Below are 19,509 nucleotides of genomic sequence, written 5' to 3'. Positions count from 1 at the left end.
CTGCTCTATCCCCTCAACACCTGGATCACAAGAACACTTGGGAAGCCCCTTAACAAGCTACATCCCAAATTATCATTCCCCCGTGTCCTCAGCCAGTGCCCAGGTCCAACTTGCTCTCCTGGGATGACTTTCTTTCCTGCCCAATATGGCTTCATTATCTGTAAACTGGGGATAATTAAAGTCTTGATTCTGATATTTGACTCTCAAAGCAGAAGTAGCAAGCTCAGCCAAGTCACTTAAACAAGAGGAGACCGTTCCTTCTGAACCGAAAGGGCACTGGTCACAAGGGCCACTCTTTTTTCTCTCAGGCCTCTCCAGCACACCCTTGGCCCAGCCAAAGAAGAGACTCAGGCTGTGCTTCTGTGCTGTCAGAATAACATAGGTATCTAGTCCATGACCCTGCGACTTTTAACAGTTTCCTCCTGTGGCTCAGTTCTACAGCTCCAGTGACACAAGGTGGCTTTTGCTCAAAATAGCCTTTGATAGGTTAAGTTACTCCTCTGTCACTCTAAGTCTGTGTGGAACAGTTCTATGTAAGAGACATTTATTCCTCTGATCCCAAGGAAGGAACGAAAAGGCAATGACATTAACCATGTGTTGGACTTCAGCCACTGGAAAACCCTGGTGTTGGCTGCTGCCAATGCAACCTGAGATAGTGTCGCAAACATCCAGTGATGCCAGGAGGCCCTGCATCATTCAGGGAGCAGGGAGTCGGGATAGTCATGCATACCTGTTCTTATTCAGCAGAGACACTTCCTCTTTATTTCTGGGTGAAAACCAGCACCATTTCCCTGGTGACAGGGGCCCCAGCTAGGAACCATATAGGGTAGGGGGCTACCCTATATGGTTTGAAATGTCATGCTGGAGTTTGAAATGTTCATATTGGACTGCACCACCTTGTGGGTCCTCAAATGATTATGAGTTTCTGCCCTCAGGCTCATAAGGCCCCAGCAGAAGCAACCTGAGAGTGGACCTGAAACGGCATGGGTATGTGTGTCTGCTGGGGAATCCTAGAGAAGGTTTCTATTCAATATGAACCTTAGAGCCAAGTTAGCCTGACTCCAATCCCAGCACCGCAACTCACAAGCCTTGACTGTGAGCAAGTCACTTATATTCTTTGAGTTCCAGCTCCCTTGTTTCTCTAATGGGAACTGGACATCTCACTATAACCCTGCTTTTGTGCAACTGGCACACATGAGTTGCTTGCTAAATGTGAAAATCCCTCTTCTCCTTCTGTTTCCCTGCTGATCAACAGATGTGGCCAAAAGCTGACTTTAGCCAAAAGCTAAATTTTTGCAAAAATTTAATATAAATTTATATTAAATATAGAAATAGAAACAAAAGGGCTAAATCTGCCTATGTTACAGGATCTTGGTTAATGTTAAGAGCTCAAATGACCTGAGTCAATTACATAGTCTCTTTCTCTGCCAAGCCGATTAAACAGCCCCTAAAATAAAGGCTATGGGTCTTGGGTTCTCCCAAAACTTTGAGAAATAAGAGGGGGCCTCTATGCTGGTTTGTGTGAATTGCACCTCTCACCTGACAGTGGCTTGTGGTGTCCCTGGAGTCTAAAAGCTACATGATGCTCCCTGGGAAGTGGCTGCTTTCTGACTGGTATGCTTGGATCTTTGCAATGGACACTCACTGGTGGCCCAGAAATCTTTACTTATTTCAGGCTGGTCCAACTCCAAAAAAAAAAAAAAAAAAAAAAAAGTGTCCAATCCACCATTTTTCTCCTCTTCTCCCTTTCTCAGTTTCATGCTGAAACCCCAAGACTCACAAGTATTACCTTCTCCTATGCCAACAAAATGCACAATGATGTAACCCCAAAGTCTTCCAGCCCCAGCAGCCTATAGGAAGGAATGAAATTACATCTGAAATACAGCATGAGCTGGCACTTCCTAAATGTAATATGATTATAGTACTCCACAACTATAACAATGCCATTTTCTCAGAAAAACTTTATAGTTGTTCCATGGTGGGCAAATTTATGTAAGCCTACCCCCAAAGTACAAGGAAGCTGAAAGACTGAAGAAAGAGGCTGACAAATCCTATCTCTTAAAAGGTAATGTTTAATAGGGACTTTACAAACAGAAGCCATGTCTGTGTCTCTGGTGGTGGAGAGATGAGATGGTGGATCCCTGCACCACTAACCCACAGACCCAGGGCTGATATACCACAGGGAAAGGGTATACATGATTCAGAAGTGATGTGTAGGACAAAGTATGATAACATCAAAGTTGTTTTGACCTAAGAGCAGAATTTACAGTAAGTATGTGCTCTTACACACAGAATAATTGACAAACTGGAAATCTTAATGGTCTTCCCAGAGCAGAGGTTAATCTGAAGGCAACATGGCAGATTAGCATCTAACATGGAGTTGCTTTGGCCTCCACATGGTGACTTCAAGAAATTAAGAATCCCCAAAAGTAGCCACTCTCTTTAGGAGTATAGAGGAGGGTGGCAGCAATGGTGGTAGTGATGGTGTTGGTAGAAGAAAGAGGTTAGGCTGACTTGTCAAAGTCAGCCATTCTAACTAATGAGAATCTGCACTGTCTTAATTAGCTGCTGCAACAAAAGTAAATTGTCCCAAAGCTCAGTGGCTTGAAATAACGATCATTCTCTGTTGTGGGAAATCAGGGACCCCGAACAGAGGGACCGGCTGGAGCTGCGGCAGAGGAACATAAATTTGAAGATTTCATGGACATTTATCAGTTCCCAAATAATACTTTTATAATTTCTTATGCCTGTCATACTTTAATCTCTTATTCCTGGTATCTTCGTAAGCTGAGGATGTATGTCACCTCAGGACCACTGTGATAATTGTGTTAACTGTACAAATTGATTGTGAAACATGTGTGTTTGAACAATATGAAATCAGTGCACCTTGAAAAAGAACAGAATAACAGCGATTTTTAGGGAACAAGTGAAGACAACCATAAGGTCTTACTGCCTGCGGGATCAGGCAAAAAGAGCCATATTTTTCTTCTTGCAGAGAGCCTATAAGCAGACGTGCAAGTAGGAAAGATATGCTAAATTCTTTTTCTAGCAAGGAATATTAATATTAATACTCTGAGAAAGGAATGCATTCCTCGGGGGAGGTCTATAAACAGCCGCTCTGGGACTTTCTGTCCTATGCAGTTGAGATAAGGACTGAAATACGCCCTGGTCTCCTGCAGTACCCTCAGGGTGGGAAAAAACCCAGCCCTGGTAAATTTGTGGTCAGACCGGTTCTCTGCTCTCGAGCCCTGTTTTCTGTTGTTTGTTTATCAAGACAGTACATGCACTGCTGAACACAGACCCTTATCAGGAGTTCCACTTTTGCCCCTGTCCTGTTTCCTCAGAAGCATGTGATCTTTGTTCTGCTTTTTGCCCTTTAAAGCATGTGATCTTTGTACCTACTCCCTGTTCGTACACCCCCTCCCCTTTTGAAATCCTTAATAAAAACTTGCTGGTTTTGAGGCTTGGGGGGCATCACGGTCCTACCAATATGTGATGTCACCCCTGGCCACCCAGCTGTAAAATTCCTCTCTTTGTACACTTTCTCTTTATTTCTCAGCTGGCTGACACTTATGGAAAATAGAAAGAACCTACATTGAACTATTGGGGGCGGGTTCTGCTGATATCTGGCGTGCCAATGTGGTTTTCTATTTCCTAAGTGCATGTGGGAACCCGATTCCCTTTGGAAGGTGCAGAGAAACGTTCATCCATCCAGTCCACAGAAACGCTTGTTTGGCTCCCTGACGATTGGTGAGTTGTCTGTGTATTGTCTGGGGTAACTATGGGTCACGCGGAGTGTAAACATTATGCTTATCTCTGCTATATTAAACTCCTGTTAAAACAGGGTGGAGTTCGGGTGCCTTTGGAAAATATCGTCACCCTATTCAGGGTGGTGGAAGAGCACTGTCCTTGGTTTCCTGAAAAGGGAACATTAGATATGGAACCATGGGTCATGTTGGTGCAAAATTCCGGGAACTGGTCCTGACAGGAAATGATGTTACCATCACTGTTTGGAGTGATTGGGCCTTGGCACGTGCCATCCTAGTGACATACCAATCCTGTGACCCCCTGCAGTTACCACAAAAAAATTGCACTGTGAAAAACTTAAAAGCGGCCAAGCCAGCTCAACAAACATGGCCAAATCCTCCTGCTACTGTTTGCCCTCATTGTCGTAAAGGTAAACACTGGGCAAGTACTTGCCACTCTAAGTCTGATATAGATGGAAATCCCTTGCCACAGAACCAGGGAAATGGGAAGCGGGGCCAGTCTCAGGCCCCAATATCAAATGGGACACCTCAGACTCAGACCAATGTTGCATTTCCACTTCAAGCCATCCCAACACAGCCCCCAGCGCAAATAAATTTACCTACAGCCAACCCAGATAGGCCCCAGCCTCTTCTTCTGTCTCAGTACAATGCTTGTCTACCTCCACAGTAGGGGGCAGGGCGGTCGATCTCTGTAGTACTATTCCTCTAAGTTTACTACCTAATTCTTTGCCTTTAATTGTCCCCACGGGGGTCACTGGCCCTTTACCTCAAGGTTCGGTGGGCCTGGTGTTAGGTAGGGCATCCACCTCTGCTAAAGGAATCACTGTTCATACTGGTCTCATTAATTTTGATTCCTCTGATGAGATTAAACTTATGGTGTCTGCCAAGGTTCCTGTTTCCATTCCAGCCGGTGAGTCAATTGCTCAATTACTTTTACTACCTAATATTGTTTTAAACAAAGGAGATAAGACATAGAGCCCTGGGATGGGCTCCGGTGGTGAAAAAGCTGCTTATTGGATTAACGTAATTTCTAAACAATGGCCCACCTGCACTATACACATTCAAGGAAAAAAGTTTGAGGGCCTAACAGATACTGGGGCTGATGCTTCTATTATTTCCTCTGATTTATGGCCTTCCTCCTGGCTTAAACGTCCTGCTAACATGGGACTAGTAGGTGTTGGAAAAGCTGATGAAGTTCACCAGAGCACATTTATCTTGCCTTGCACTGGCCCTGATAGTCAAAAGGGTACAATTCAGCCTTGTATCATGCCAATCCCCATTAATCTTTGGGGTAGAGATTTGCTGGCACAATGGGGGGGCTGAAATTAATATTCCACATAACTCTTATAGTGCTCCCAGTCAACATATAATGGAAAACATGAGGTTTGTTCCCAGACTCGGTCTCGGTCCAAAACATGAAGGAATTACTAAACCTCTTCAAGTTACTGTAAAAGAAGACAAGGCTGGTTTAAAAGCATAATTCAACCACTCCCCACTCCCAATTACATTTAGCTTTGTTTACTTTAAACTTTCTAAATTTTCCTAAAGACAATACTCTGACTGCAGCTGAACACCATTATACAGGTGAAAAATTCTCCCTAAATGAAGGCAAGCCAGTGTTATGGAAAAACTCCCAGACCAATACCTGGGAACCTGGAACAATTTTAATGTGGGGAAGAGGGTAGGTTTGCGTTTCACCAGATCATCAATTCCCTGTCTGGGTGCCCACTAGAAGACTTAAACTTCATGTGAATACTGAAAATGAAAACTACCAGGAAAAGACATCGGCGTCAGAGACTGCCTTCATACCTGGTGAGATCTGTGCTGACTCCTCAGAAACTGGCAGGCTGAATCAAAATGTGTCTGGTGGCCGGGCGCGGTGGCTCACGCCTGTAATCCCAGCACTTTGGGAGGCCGAGGCGGGCGGATCACAAGGTCAGGAGATGGAGACCACGGTGAAACCCCGTCTCTACTAAAAATACAAAAAATTAGCCGGGCGTGGTTGTGGGCGCCTGTAGTCCCAGCTACTCGGGAGGCTGAGGCAGGAGAATGGCGTGAACCCGGGAGGCGGAGCTTGCAGTGAGCCGAGATCGCGCCACTGCACTCCAGCCTGGGCGACAGAGCGAGACTCCGTCTCAAAAAAAAAAAAAAAAAAAAAAAAAAAAAAAAAATGCGTCTGGTTCAATCCTCCCTAATGGCATGGATACCCCTCTAACTAATCCCACTTCTCCTAATTCCCTTTTTCTCCTTATGAACCTAAAAATCTCACCATTTCTGTTAGCCTGAAAATAACATCCCTCTCTTCTTCTCTTCCTCTTTCAGCACTGGATCTCACTTACAATAGGTTTTATTTAATCATTCTCCTCCTTATACTTTCTGTCTCACTAGTTTCCCCTCAAACGGATTTACCTGCTACACAAAATTATTATTAGGCTTCTGTGCCTTTTCCTCCACTTATTCAACCTCTTACCTGGATGGCTGCTCTGCAGAAATCTACTAATGATAGTGTGTTGTTGCCTGGAGCTATAGATGACCGTTGCCCCACTCAACCAGGAGAAGAAGGCCCTGCATTTAATGTTACTATGGGTTATAAATACCCTCCTCTGTGCCTGGGACATGCACCTGGTTGTATCCATCTAGAAACTCAAGTCTGGGCTGCTTATCTTCTGGACAGATTAGCTACAGGATAATGGGGACATTTGGTCTCCGGCCTCTCCCTTTCTCCTTTAGGACAAATGAAAAGGGGAGTAATAGGAGATACCCCATACTTTCAATATAAACCTGTAGGAAACCCATGTCCTAAAAATTTTGAGGGCCCATCTAAAACTTTAATTTGGGAAGATTGTGTTAACTCACATGCAGTAGTATTAAAAAACGACTCATATGGTTTAGTAGTAGACTGGGCACCAAAGGGGCTATTTAAAAAACAATTGCTCCTCTGGGGGAAAGGAATGCCTGGAGGCTACTCATTTTATTTCTTATTGGGAAGACAAGGATCTTCATCCTACTTGGCATAGGAGGTTCAGCTCATTCTTTCCCTTAAAAATGGGAAGATAAGGGCATTACCCCCCTCCCCCGCCACGGCCTCATATGATATTCGCCATTTGGAAATTGGCTATTGCCATGTCTGGACAGCGAGTATGGGAAGGGGAAACTTTTCTGTCTGTTGTCCCCACTACCGCCATGATAAATCCCCTTTGGACCCTTTTCCTCTTTTTGATTCCCCTTTATGGGACTCCAATTGGCATTATGATAATTCTTCTCAACCCAGGTATGCCCCTCTACCTCTTCAGCATCCCTGGTCACCTCGGATTGCTTCTTTATGGTGGAGATAATCTGGTGTGACCACCACCGCTTCTCTCCCTCAGTATCAACATGGATTCAAACATTCTGCTTTGTTTACCTCCAACCTAACTATTCCTATGCAGAGCTGTGTTAAGCCTGCTGTTAGTGGGAAGTATCAAAATTTGGACAATCAAACTGTCCAATGCATTAATTGTCACTTATACACTTGTATTAACTCCCGTTTTGACTCCAGGAAAAGTGTAACATTGGTTCGAGCTCGAGAAGGAATCTAGATACCTGCAACTTTACTTAGACCTTGGGAATCTTCCCCCTCAGTACATTTAATTAATGAAGTATTACAACTAATTCTCAAAAGAGCTAAGAGATTTGTTTTCACTTTAATTGCTGTGATCATGGGCCTAATTACAGTCACTGCACTGGCCACCACTCCCAGAGTGGCATTACACCAATCTATTCAAACAGCTCATTTTGTTAATGATTGGCCAACCAATTCCACCCAAATGTGGAATTCTCAACAAGGCATTGATCAAAAATTAGCTAATCAAATTAATGATTTAAGACAGTCTGTTATTTGGCTTGGGGATCGGCTAATAAGTCTCAAACATCACATGCAAATGCAGAGTGACTAGAATACCTCTGATTTCTGTATCACCCTGTATTCCTATAACGAGACTGATCATTCATGGGAAATGGTCAAAGGACACCTGGGTAGGGAACATAATTTATCATTGGACATAACTAAAGAAACAAATTTTTGAAGCCTCTTAAGCTCATTTATCCATTGTGCCTGGAGCCGAGGCATTAGATCAGGTGGCAGAAAATATGGGTTAAACCCCACGACTTGGATTAAGTCTATTGGGGGCTCCACTGTAGTAAATTTTGGAATTATGTTTTTCTGTTTAATCAGCTTGTCTTTAGTGTGCTGGACCAGTCAAAGAATCCTGTGTCAAAACTGAGAGAATGAACAAGCCTTCATCGCCATGGCACATTTATATAAAAAGAAAGAGAGTGTTGCAGGAAGTCAGGACCCCAAGCAGAGGGACTGGCTGGAGCCACAGCAGAGGAACATAAATTTGAAGATTTCATGGACATTTATCAGTTCCCAAATAATACTTTTATAATTTCTTATGCCTGTCATACTTTAATCTCTTATTCTTGGTATCTTTGTAAGCTGAGGATGTATGTCACCACAGGACCACTGTGATAACTGTGTTAACTGTACAAATTGATTGTGAAACATGTGTGTTTGAACAATATGAAATCAGTGCACCTTGAAAAAGAACAGAATAACAGGGATTTTTAGGGAACAAGTGAAGACAACCATAAAGTCTTACTGCCTGCGGGGTCGGGCAAAAAGAGCTATATTTTTCTTCTTGCAGGGAGCCTATAAACGGACGTGCAAGTAGGAAGGATATCACTAAATTCTTTTTCTAGCAAGGAATATTAATATTAATACTCTGGGAAAGGAATGCATTCCTGGGGGGAGGTCTATAAACAGCCACCCTGGGACTATCTGTCCTATGCGGTTGAGATAAGGACTGAAATACGCCCTGGTCTCCTGCAGTACCCTCAGGCTTACTAAGGTGGGGAAAAACCCAGCCCTGGTAAATTTGTGATCAGACCAGTTCTCGGCTCTCAAACCCTGTTTTCTCTTAAGATGTTCATCAAGACATTACGTGCACCGCTGAACATAAACCCTTGTCAGGAGTTCTTTTGCCCTTGTCCTGTTTCCTCAGAAGCATGTGATCTTTGTTCTGCTTTTTGCCCTTTAAAGCATGTGATCTTTGTGCCTACTCCCTGTTTATACACCCCCTCCCCTTTTGAAATTCTTAATAAAAACTTGCTGGTTTTGAGGGTCAGGTGAGCATCATGGTCCTACCGATATGTGATGTCACCCCTGGCAGCCCAGCAGTAACATTCCTCTCTTTGTACTCTTTATTTCTCAGCTGGCCGACACTTATGGAAAATAGAACCTACGTTGAAATACTGGGGGCGGGTTCCCCCAATAGTTTTCATGAATCTGTCAGTCAGCTACGGGATCAGAAGGGGGTCAGCTGATCTGCTGGTCAGCTAGTGGGTCAGAAACCCAAATCTTACTGGTTTAACTTGTTATCCCGGCTGGGCGCGGTGGCTCAAGCCTGTAATCCCAGCACTTTGGGAGGCCAAGACGGGCGGATCACAAGGTCAGGAGATCGAGACCATCCTGGTTAACACGGTGAAACCCCGTCTCTACTAAAAAATACAAAAAACTAGCCAGGCGAGGTGGCAGGCGCCTGTAGTCCCAGCTACTCGGGAGGCTGAGCCAGGAGAATGGCCTAAACCCGGGAGGCGGAGCTTGCAGTGAGCTGAGATATGGCCACTGCACTCCAGCCTGGGCAACAGAGCTAGACACCGACTCAGGAAAAAAAACAAAACAAAACAAAACAAACAAAAAAAAAACTTGTTATCCCTTACTGGTTATCCCTTCCCGTGTGAAATCCAAAACTGGTGTACTTGAGCAGCAAGCAGCTTTCCTCCTCCAAGTGGTGATTCCGGGACCAGGCTCCTTCCATCTTGTAGTCTTCACTAGCTTCAACACGTGGCTTCCAAGACAGCTTGCTTATGTGCTTCATGCCAGCAATAGGAAGGAGAGAGTGGAAGGCTGTGCATGGGGAGCAGGGGAGTTCGGGGGCTCACCCTGGAAGTGGGGTGCATCACTTCTGCTTATATTCCATTAGCTAGAACTCAATTGCTTGGCCGTAGCAAACCAATGGCAAAGAAAGCTAGGAAATGTAAGCTACTGTGTCCTCAGAAAGAAAAAATGAGTCTGCTAAACAGTCAGCCAGCCTCTGCCACTCATATAGAGGCTTGCCTCCCCAGCTGCGGCTAAAGTGAAAAAGATTGACCACCTAGTTACCAAACTTAGTGATCAAGCACTCCATGGAGTCATCCTCGTAACATGAATGTTCTTCTGAACATTCAGAGCCTATGGAGCAGCAGGGCTGAATTTGGAGCAGCTTTTGCAATAGGAGAAAAAAAACACAAAACTTAGATACAAAAGATGGATCAACATTTCTGAGAACCTGTAATACAAGAAGACTTAAGTTTTCTTCAAGTTGGAAAGAAGAAAATGTTATCATAATCAAATGGGATTTTCCCTACATCTGAACATGCCAAGAGGCTTTTTACCCTAGGAAGTCTCTACTTGTTAACATTTCAGATACTGTGATTGAATGAGGAATTCCAGATAGTTCTGTGAGGATTGGGGGAAGAAGAAAAGAGGATGCCAGTCCTTGTTCCTAGGCCAAGACCTGAGCCCTGTAATATTAATATTTGGATCTAAAATCTGGTAAATGGGAGTGTGTAAAGAAGAGTCATAAACAGTGTCATGTGAAGGAGAGAGGCTGGGATTTGAAATCAGAAAAACTTGGGGAATTAAGTTGTGTAAACCTGGGCAAGCTACTCTCTCTTCCGGTGTGAAATGAAAACAACCTCTGACAATGTTTTTGATCTTTAAAAGTTGGGGGGTAAAATCTAGCACATAGAAGGAATTGGCCCAGTATATGCCAGTTCCTTTCTCCCTGCCCCGTTTGTCTCTGTCATTCAAAGTGGCTACCATTCCTTAGAAGTCTTAATTATTAGGCGGAAGAAGGTGTTTCCCTTGGCTTAGAAAGCTTGTTTGAAAATACTTAATGCTAAACACAGGTCTATAGAATCCAGAATTGTCAGCTTCCTATTGTGGCTTAAGCTTCCAAATACCTGTGTCATGAGCCAGGACGCACATGCTGGGAGGGAAGACGTAAATCTCAGCCCATCTCTGCCCATCTGTGTTGTCATCAAAGGAAACTTCCCCCAGCAACATGATGTTGGGGTTAACTTGTCCTCGGTCATGCAGCTACTAAGATGGAGTCAGGATCTGAGTCCAGGTGATCTGGCTCCTGAGCTCAGATTCTTAGGCTTACCTGCTACACTATCTAGATCTGGTACAAGATGAAGAGGTGTAGGTGGAAGGATGCATACTTACTGTGGTGTCTAGCTATCTCTTGCAGGCCCCTCCCAGAAACTCAGGTCTTGGTCTCATGCTCTAGTTTCAGAGCATAAGGAGCAGTGGAACTGATATTTGGAAGAGCTGAGTACTCACAAGCCATTGCTGATAATGACCCTCTCATGTTGTAAAGGCTCTCACTGGGAGCAGAAGCCCTTTGGGTGGTGACAGTCCCCTGTAGATAATTGCTATGCTCTTTGTCACCTTGTGAGGAAATTATGTAAGACTGTGATTTTTTTGACCCTCCCCTGGCTAATCACTCTATAGGCAGAATTGGTCACATACGAAGCTTCCTGATTTCCATATGGAAATCATGAGCCCACACAGAGCTATGGAAGTGACAGTAATACTAGCTTCAGCCTTGGAGTCTCTTCATGGTTCAGTTTACAATATCCAGCAGAATAAAATAGGGACAGGTTCTGAGTTTTATCTTGAGATATTTCCTTAATGAAATGATACAGTTTGCATGAGCTGTCTGTAGGTGCCCCGCTCTAGGGAATAGAAAGACATGCATCCCCTTTCACAGAAATCCACAAGAATAGTAGCTGCTAGTGTTGAGGGCTCTGCGCCAGGAGTATGTACGTGTACATATATGGTAATTTGGTCTGTCCAACATTGAAGTAGGAATTATACTCCCCACTTTACAGAAAAGAGAAGTGAGGCTCAGAAAGGGAAGTTAATTTTCCCAAGGTCAAACAGCGCAAGTAGTGGAGCCAGATGCAAACCAGACCTGTCACACTCCGGGGTCCTCACTCTCAGCCACTGTGCTGTACTTGGATCAGGCTTCTTTTCACAAGCTCGAAACGGCTTTAGTAAACAGCCAGCAATAAGGGCCACATGCTGTTCCTCAACTCACTGAAATCCAAAGTAACAGTTTTGGGTGGATGGCACCTATTTTTAATCTGATTGAGCACTCAGAAGCCTCTAGAGCGAGTTGCTTTGCTCAAAGCAGTTATTCTACGCTAATGAAATCGTGATGATGAGTGCCACACTCGATACAGCAGAATTCTCTGACCTCAAAAGCTCATTTATCTGTACCCAGAGATGAGTCCAAATTATTTTCTCAGAATTTGGATGTAGCCTGACAGTCATGTGGACTAGTTTAGACCACTGTCTTTGGAGTTTGATTGTGGTTCTGCATTTAACTATTATTTCGGGCTACTAAAACTCTCCGTGGCTTAGTCTCCTCAACTGTAACATGGCAATAATAATGCCTATCTGTATGGAAAGCCATGTGAGTGTCTTCCTAATTACAACGGCTCTCTGAATTCTCCTCATCCTCCCAAAACACACATTATTGAGGGCAATAAGTGCCCATGATTGAGCGCTGAGGACGAAAGATCAGTAAGACCCCATGCTAGCCATCAAGATACAGGAGAGAAATGTAAAATCATCATAATAATTAATTAAAATAGAGTCTGATAAGCCCTATGACAAGATAAGTACTAAGAGAATGTTACTCTCCTAGGGGTGGAGGTTGTGTAAAGTTTTGGAGGTGACATTTAGGCTGGGTCTTGTTAGATAAGAAGGATTTGCAGAAAAGGTCAGCTGTTTGCCCAAAGGACCTCTAACTAATAGCATTTCAGGAACTGTGATACATGAAGTAGGACAGAGGGGGTCTCTTCCTGTAGCCTCAGAATTAGGAACCAGAAGTGAAACAGCAACTACTTTAGACTTACAAGTGAAGTCTAAAGTTGACTTCACTTTAGAAAGTGGCCCAGGGGGACTATCACAAGGTTGCAAACTTATCCCACTACCCTCTACCAGCCCAGGTATCCTCCTTGTCTCACATTATATATCTTTTGGGACACAGGACACATGGCCAAAGGTTATACATGTCTCCAGCTTCCTTGCCATTGGAGAGGGAAGAGGGCATATTTCTCCCTACCCGACACCACCCCCACTCCCTCCAAAAAAAAAAAAACCACAAGGGTAGTGTGTTTAAGAAAATCATTCGTCTAGATTAGGAGTGCTACAAGGAGGGGGAAATGAAACCTCACTCCCCAGCAGGTTGGTTACTATGGTCCCACCCCCACTCCCACCCCAGAACTGCAGGATGAGAGATATCCTAGAAGAGTTTAATATGCATAACTTGAGTTTGGGTTCTCAGAAATGAAGCTGGATGAGAGGAAGCAGAGCTTTATCTCAAGAAAATTACATAGCTCCTATAGGCAAAGACCATCACTGCCTAGGTGCCCAGAAGCAGAGAGAATCAGACCAAGGCAGTGGGAGACTGAGGTCACCTCTGTACCACCAGCAGGTGATAAGGAACATCCCTGCCTGTACTGTACTGCTTTTCCCTACCCTCATTTCCAGAGGTGCTAACCAGACCTGTCACACTCCGGGGTCCTCATTCTCAGCCACTGTGCTGTACTTGGATCAGGCCTGGAAGTTGGGGGTGGGTGGGTCGGGGGAAGAAGGGAAAGAGCAGACTGCACCCTTGCTACTTGGCACCTAGCTCTCAGACTGTAATTTCTCTTTGGGATGCTCTCATGCCGAGCCCATGTCTGGCCCATAGCAGACATTCAATACTTATGTTCAATACTTATGCCAGCCCTTTTCTCAGTCACTCACAGCTTTTTTGATTTAGGAATCTTTTTATTTAATTTTTTTTTTTTTTAAATTTTGTAGAGACAGGGTCTTGCTCTTGTAACCCAGGCTGGTCTTGAACTCCTGGGTTCAAGTGAACCTCCTGCTCCGGCCTCCCAAAGTGCTGGGATTACAGATGTGAGCCACTGCACCCGGCCTGGTGTAGTAGTCCTATCTGTCTGTCAGAGGAGGGTGTTACCTTGGCTCAGAGCCTTGCTTAGGTAACGTGGAAGGACCCAGGGTACACAAGGTAGGTGGCTGTTCTCCGGAAATGTCAGTTTCTGGGCAGGGCTTAGGTGTCTGCAGTCCCTAGTCCCACCCCTGGCCTTGCATTCCAGCTCAGCAGGTGGAAGGTATAAATTTCAGCTGCTCTCAGCCCTGCTGTGATTTCTAAAGCCTTCTAACAGCAACATGAAGTTGGCAGCCTTCCTCCTCCTTGTGATCCTCATCATCTTCAGCCTAGAGGTACAAGGGCTTCAGGCTGCAGTGAGACCGTTGCGACTTTTGGGTAAGTCCAGGCAAAAAGTAGCCCAGTTCATTTTTCCTTGAATGAGGGGGCCAGAAAGTAGGACATCAGGGACCAGTGTGTGCTGGGAAGGAGAGGGGAAGAAAGGAGAGAGGAAAAGGTCTTAAAGGGCTACTGCAGGGACCCTCCAGTGCTACTCAGCTCCCCAGAGCAGAATCTCTTTTCTTCTACCTCCACTTTCCCCCACTCCTTTCCCTGGGTCACCGCTCCATTTGGACTCTCTGTACCTCCCCTCTTACCCCCTCATCAGCCACCCTCTGACTCCTGCCATCTCCCTCTCCATAAGCTTCTTCCTCTCTTGCTATGAATAAATTGGATCACCTAGAGAAAATATTTTCTTAATCATGTTAAACATTAATCATCTCAATCTCTTCTTTTCCTTTTACCAACATTCTCGAAGGAGTAATCTTAGTTCTCTGTCCTTACTTCCCAATAAGTCATTCCTTGACCCCTTGAAGATGGCCTACAGCCTCCAGCCCTGCCCCATCACTCTCTTGAAACTTCTCTTCCAGATTCTGTGGACAAATCTCATGACTCCTCAGTCGCCAAGTCTTTAACCTCTGTAGTGTCTGACACTGCTTGCTACCTCCTCAGTTCTCAAACTTTCTTTTCTCCTGCATTATCCTTCATGGTATTTTATTCTTCTCTCTAAACATTATTGGATTCAGTTATTACTTTCTTTTCTTCTTCGCTCTCCTTCCCTCAACATTAAACTGGTTGCCAAATACTGTCCATTCTCTGAAAGTGTCTCTTGCATATGTTCTTTCGTTCCCCTGCCATCTCCCCTTGTCACGCAGTATTTCCAGCCCCGATGATCTCATGTCTGGGCCATGCCAGGAGCTTCCTAACAGCTCTCCCTGCCCCTGTCTTTCTGCTGCAGTTTGCTTGCTTGTTGCATTCTGTTCCATTCTAGGCTCTCCTACCAGAATAATCTTCCTAATTAAACATCAATCACATCCCTGTCTTGATCTATCAAATGAAATCCAAACTCCTAAGGCCCTCAAGATCTGCACCCCCCACACCCCGTAACTTTATCGATACCCTACTTACTTTTCCTGCTTCATTTCCAGCTATTCCCTAACACTTACCCAGCCCTCCATTTGCCACTCCTCCTGTGTTCCTTGTATTTCAGGGTGAGGAGTGAAGTGGATGAGGTACCCAGGGTGCAAACATTAAACGGGTACTCACCGCCAGCATTGTGCAAGGGCCTCCTGGAATCGCATGCCCTAGGCACCTCACTTGCCTCACCCTAATCCTGGCCCTGCATTTCCCCTTGTGAATTGTTGTTAGTAATTCTTTTTTCTTCTCACAACACTCCACCCATGCCCCTCAGTTCTGACTTAAAAAGATTCCTGCACTTCAAAACTCACCTTTTCTGATTAATCTAATTGGAAGTAATGTCATATTCTCTGAGCCTTTTTTTTTTTTTTTTTTTTTTTGGCAGGATCTTGCTTTGCTTTGTTGCCCAGACCAGAGTGCAGTGGCACAATCATGGCTTACTGCAGCCTAAATCTCCTGGGCTCAAGTGATCCTCCTATCTCAGTCCCCCAAGTAGCTAGGACCACAGGCATGTGCCACTAAGCCCGGCTAATTAAAAAAAAAATCAAAAACTGTAGAGACTGGGTCTCAAACTTCTGTGCTCAAGCGATCCTCCCACTTCAGCCTCCCAAAGTGCAGGGATTACAGGCATGAGCAACCACGCCCAGCTGAGACTCTTCAATTCTTCAAATATACCACTCTTAGGACACTTGTTACATATTGCTTTGTTTTTAGTACTTTGAATATGTCTTATCCATATTGTTAGACTCTAAGCTGTTTGTCTTACATCTTTGTATTTGCTGAATAATTTCCTCTGTTTTATACATAGTAAGAAATCAACAGATATATACTTAATAAGTAGATATTATTGATTTAATAAGTCAAACTGCTGTGAGTGGTGAAGAGGGATCTTCAGCCTGCTCACCACAAATCAACAAAAGCTACGGGAAGCATGGGGGGATGGTATTGATTTTCTCTGAGGTCTACAACTACATTGAAGATATCCCACCAGGTCCCCTTCTTACACCCCTCAGATACTGCTAATCAGTCCTAGCACTCATTCTCTTTGAACCTGGACAAGGTGTCTGACCCTTCTCAAAACAGCATCAGACAGCCACCTCCATTGACTGAAGTTGACAATGGAGAATAAAACTCATTACCCCTGCTGACTCCAGGGGCCTCTTTTTACAGATGAGAAAAGTCCCAGAAAGATCCAGAGACATAATCAGGTAAAGAAATTCCTGCTAACAGCTGAGTAGCCAATCAAAGTACAGTACATATTCATCCAGAGTTCTGAGTATGTTTTCCTAGAAGCCTGTGCGATCCTAACCAACTCTTTGAACCTACTTCATTGGTCCTCAAAGAGCTTGATGTTCTGGGAACTTGGGAGCCTCCAATCAGGTCCGGAATGACTCCTTGAAATTTGGAGATATGTACTTATGTCAGGATGAGCTTCACCATGTGGGATAGCAGAAGGTGCTCAGACCGAGGAGCCAGGCAAATTTCAGTTGAATCTCACTTCTGTACCCACTGGCTAGCAAGTCACCTCTTTGAGCCCCAACTGCCACACCTGTAAAGTGGGCCTAGTAAGACTCACTGCATGGGGTGACTGCAAGGGACTCCCGATGACACGTGGTAAGTGTGAGTCTCTTCTTCTCCACTCTATTCCCTGCAGAGTGGGGAGTGAAGACGTTTAAGTGGGCTTCTTTGCACTTCCCCTCCACAAACACAATTATCCCCATCTCTAAAGTAGACCTTACTTTTTTGAGATCATGTGAATGCATTGCCTTTAACTGGAATGTATAAGATGTTAATGATATTATTCTGCAAGTAATAAATCATATTGCATAATGAATGAAAAGAAAAATGTAGAACTGACTTCTTAATCAAGGACTGTTCTTGTCGCATCTGTCTCAAAAGTATGGTGGTTTTCAGCACATCTGTTCTTCCATAGGTACCTGCGTCGAGCTCTGCACAGGTGACTGGGACTGCAATCCCGGAGAGCACTGTGTCAGCAATGGGTGTGGTCATGAGTGTGTTGCAGAGTAAGGACAGGTAAAAACACCCGGCCCTCTCTGCTTTCCCAAACGTTGTTCAGTCTAGGTAGGTTGTGCACTTAGCCTCAGTGGGACTTTCCAGAAATGAGTAGGACAGAAACCTGTCTCCCTCTTCCCCCAACCTTCCCAAGAAAAAGATGCATCCATCACAAGATGGTGGTTTCCAGACCTTTAAAATAATTCCCTAACCCAGTATGTCCTGGAGCAAAATCAGACTATTTATTTAAGCAAAATGATAAAAATCACACATAATCCCCCACCTCAAAACAACGTCTGCTTAACACTTTGGTGCATATTTTAAACATACACAAATATATAATATTTATATAAAAATGAGATAATCTTGTGCCTTTTTTTTTGAGACGGAGTCTTGCTCTGTCACCCCAGGCTGGAGTGCAGTGGCATGATCTCAGCTCACTGCAAGCTCTGCCTCCTGAGTTCACGCCATTCTCCAGCCTCAGCCTCCTGAGTAGCTGGGACTACAGGCGCCAGCCACAGTGCCCGGCTAATATTTTTGTATTTTTAGTAGAGACGGGGTTTCACTGTGGTCTTGATCTCCTGACCTCATGATCCGCCCACCTCGGCCTCCTAAAGTGCTGGGATTACAGGCCTGAGCCACCGTGCCCAGCCTCAAACAACTTTAATGTCAATACTAATGCTTCTATCCCATCATCTTTGATAGAAGTTCATCATCTATGCTCAGATACTTAGCAACCTTTAGTAATACATGTTTAAGATATTTCTTATTTTGATATTATGAATAGGACTGTAACAAGTACTAAACTGTATACATATTTGTCTTGGGACAAATTCTAAGATGTAAAATTGATGACTAAAGAGTATGTTCATTGGCCGGGTGCGGTGGCTCATGCCTGTAATCCCAGCACTTTGGGAGGCTGAGGCGGGAGGATCACGAGGTCAGGAGATGAGACCATCCTGGCTAACACGGTGAAAACCTGCCTCTACTAAAAATACGAAAAAATAAATAAATAAATTAGCCGGGCATGGTGGCGGGCACCTGTAGTCTCAGCTACTCAGGAGACTGAGGCCGGAGAATGGTGTGAACCCGGGAGGCGGAGCTTGCAGTGAGCCGAGATTGCACCACTGCACTCCATCCTAGAAAAGTATGTTCATTTTAACCCTGTGATGTACACTGCCATGTTGACTTATGAGAACCCCTTTTCTGTGAAAATGTCTCGGGGGCCTCACAGGATAATTTATTTGTTTTCAGTAGCCATTAGTTGAAAAATGCGTAATAAAAAGCTACCATAATTCAGTTTTGATTATAAACTAAGTTGCACTAAACACAAAAGAATCAGCACACACTTTAAATAAAAACCCTTTGTGTTCAGAATGTATTATTTGGCCAATCCACCTGCAATCCTTGGGGTGCTTAGGGCCTGGCTGGCTCTTTGCAGGTGTGATTGATTTCCCAAATCAGGAACTGTTGCCTCTTGATTGTATTCTGTGGACCCAGGTCCCCAAACCAGCAGGTCTAGGGCATAATTTTTTTGTCTTTTTCTCAGATGAAGAGTTATCTTAAGGATCATCTTTCTCTAAGATAAGCATCCCTTCTTGGAGTTCCTATCTTCCAAGATGTGACTGTTTGGAGTACCTTGACTAAGAAGATGGATGAAAATGGCGAGCCTGTGGATAGGGACTACAGGGGATATGGGAGGCAGGGAAGAGGGGTTGTTTCTTTTAATAAATCATCACTGTTAAAAGCACTCATACTATTTGAGTTATTTGGTTAAAGGTGAGGAGGAGGGGGGAGAAGGACAGATGAAATTTGTTGCGTACTGACTATCAACAAGGACCATGTTAAATTCTCCCTAGACATTATCTAAGTATCCTTAACAATCTTTTGACTGCACTTCTTTTTTTTTTTTTTTTTTTTTGAGACGGAGTCTGGCTCTGCCGCCCAGGCTGGGGTGCAGTGGCCAGATCTCAGCTCACTGCAAGCTCCGCCTCCTGGGTTTACGCCATTCTCCTGCCTCAGCCTCCCGAGTAGCTGGAACTACAGGCGCCCGCCACCTTGCCCGGCTAGTTTTTTGTGTTTTTTAGCAGAAACGGGGTTTCACCATGTTAGCCAGGATGGTCTCCATCTCCTGATCTTGTGATCCGCCCGTCTCGGCCTCCCAAAGTGCTGGGATTACAGGACTGCACTTCTTATCATCACCATTTGAGGACACTGAGGTTTGG

The 19,509-nt window shown here is 44.5% G+C and overlaps 1 long non-coding RNA gene across 1 annotated transcript; it reads left to right on the top strand.

Moving 5' to 3' along the window:
- Nucleotides 1-14,069: 14,069 nt before the first annotated feature.
- On the top strand, nucleotides 14,070-19,034 carry LOC102121644 (uncharacterized). Its single transcript, XR_001488116.3, has 3 exons — nucleotides 14,070-14,194; nucleotides 17,205-17,305; nucleotides 18,834-19,034. It is a non-coding gene; the product is annotated as an uncharacterized lncRNA (long non-coding RNA).
- Nucleotides 19,035-19,509: the final 475 nt, after the last annotated feature.

The sequence above is a fragment of the Macaca fascicularis genome, chromosome 16 (genome assembly GCF_037993035.2).
Source record: "Macaca fascicularis isolate 582-1 chromosome 16, T2T-MFA8v1.1".
Lineage (NCBI taxonomy): Eukaryota > Metazoa > Chordata > Mammalia > Primates > Cercopithecidae > Macaca > Macaca fascicularis.
Note: the sequence above shows the minus strand (reverse complement) of the source record. Positions and strands in the feature narration are given on the sequence as shown.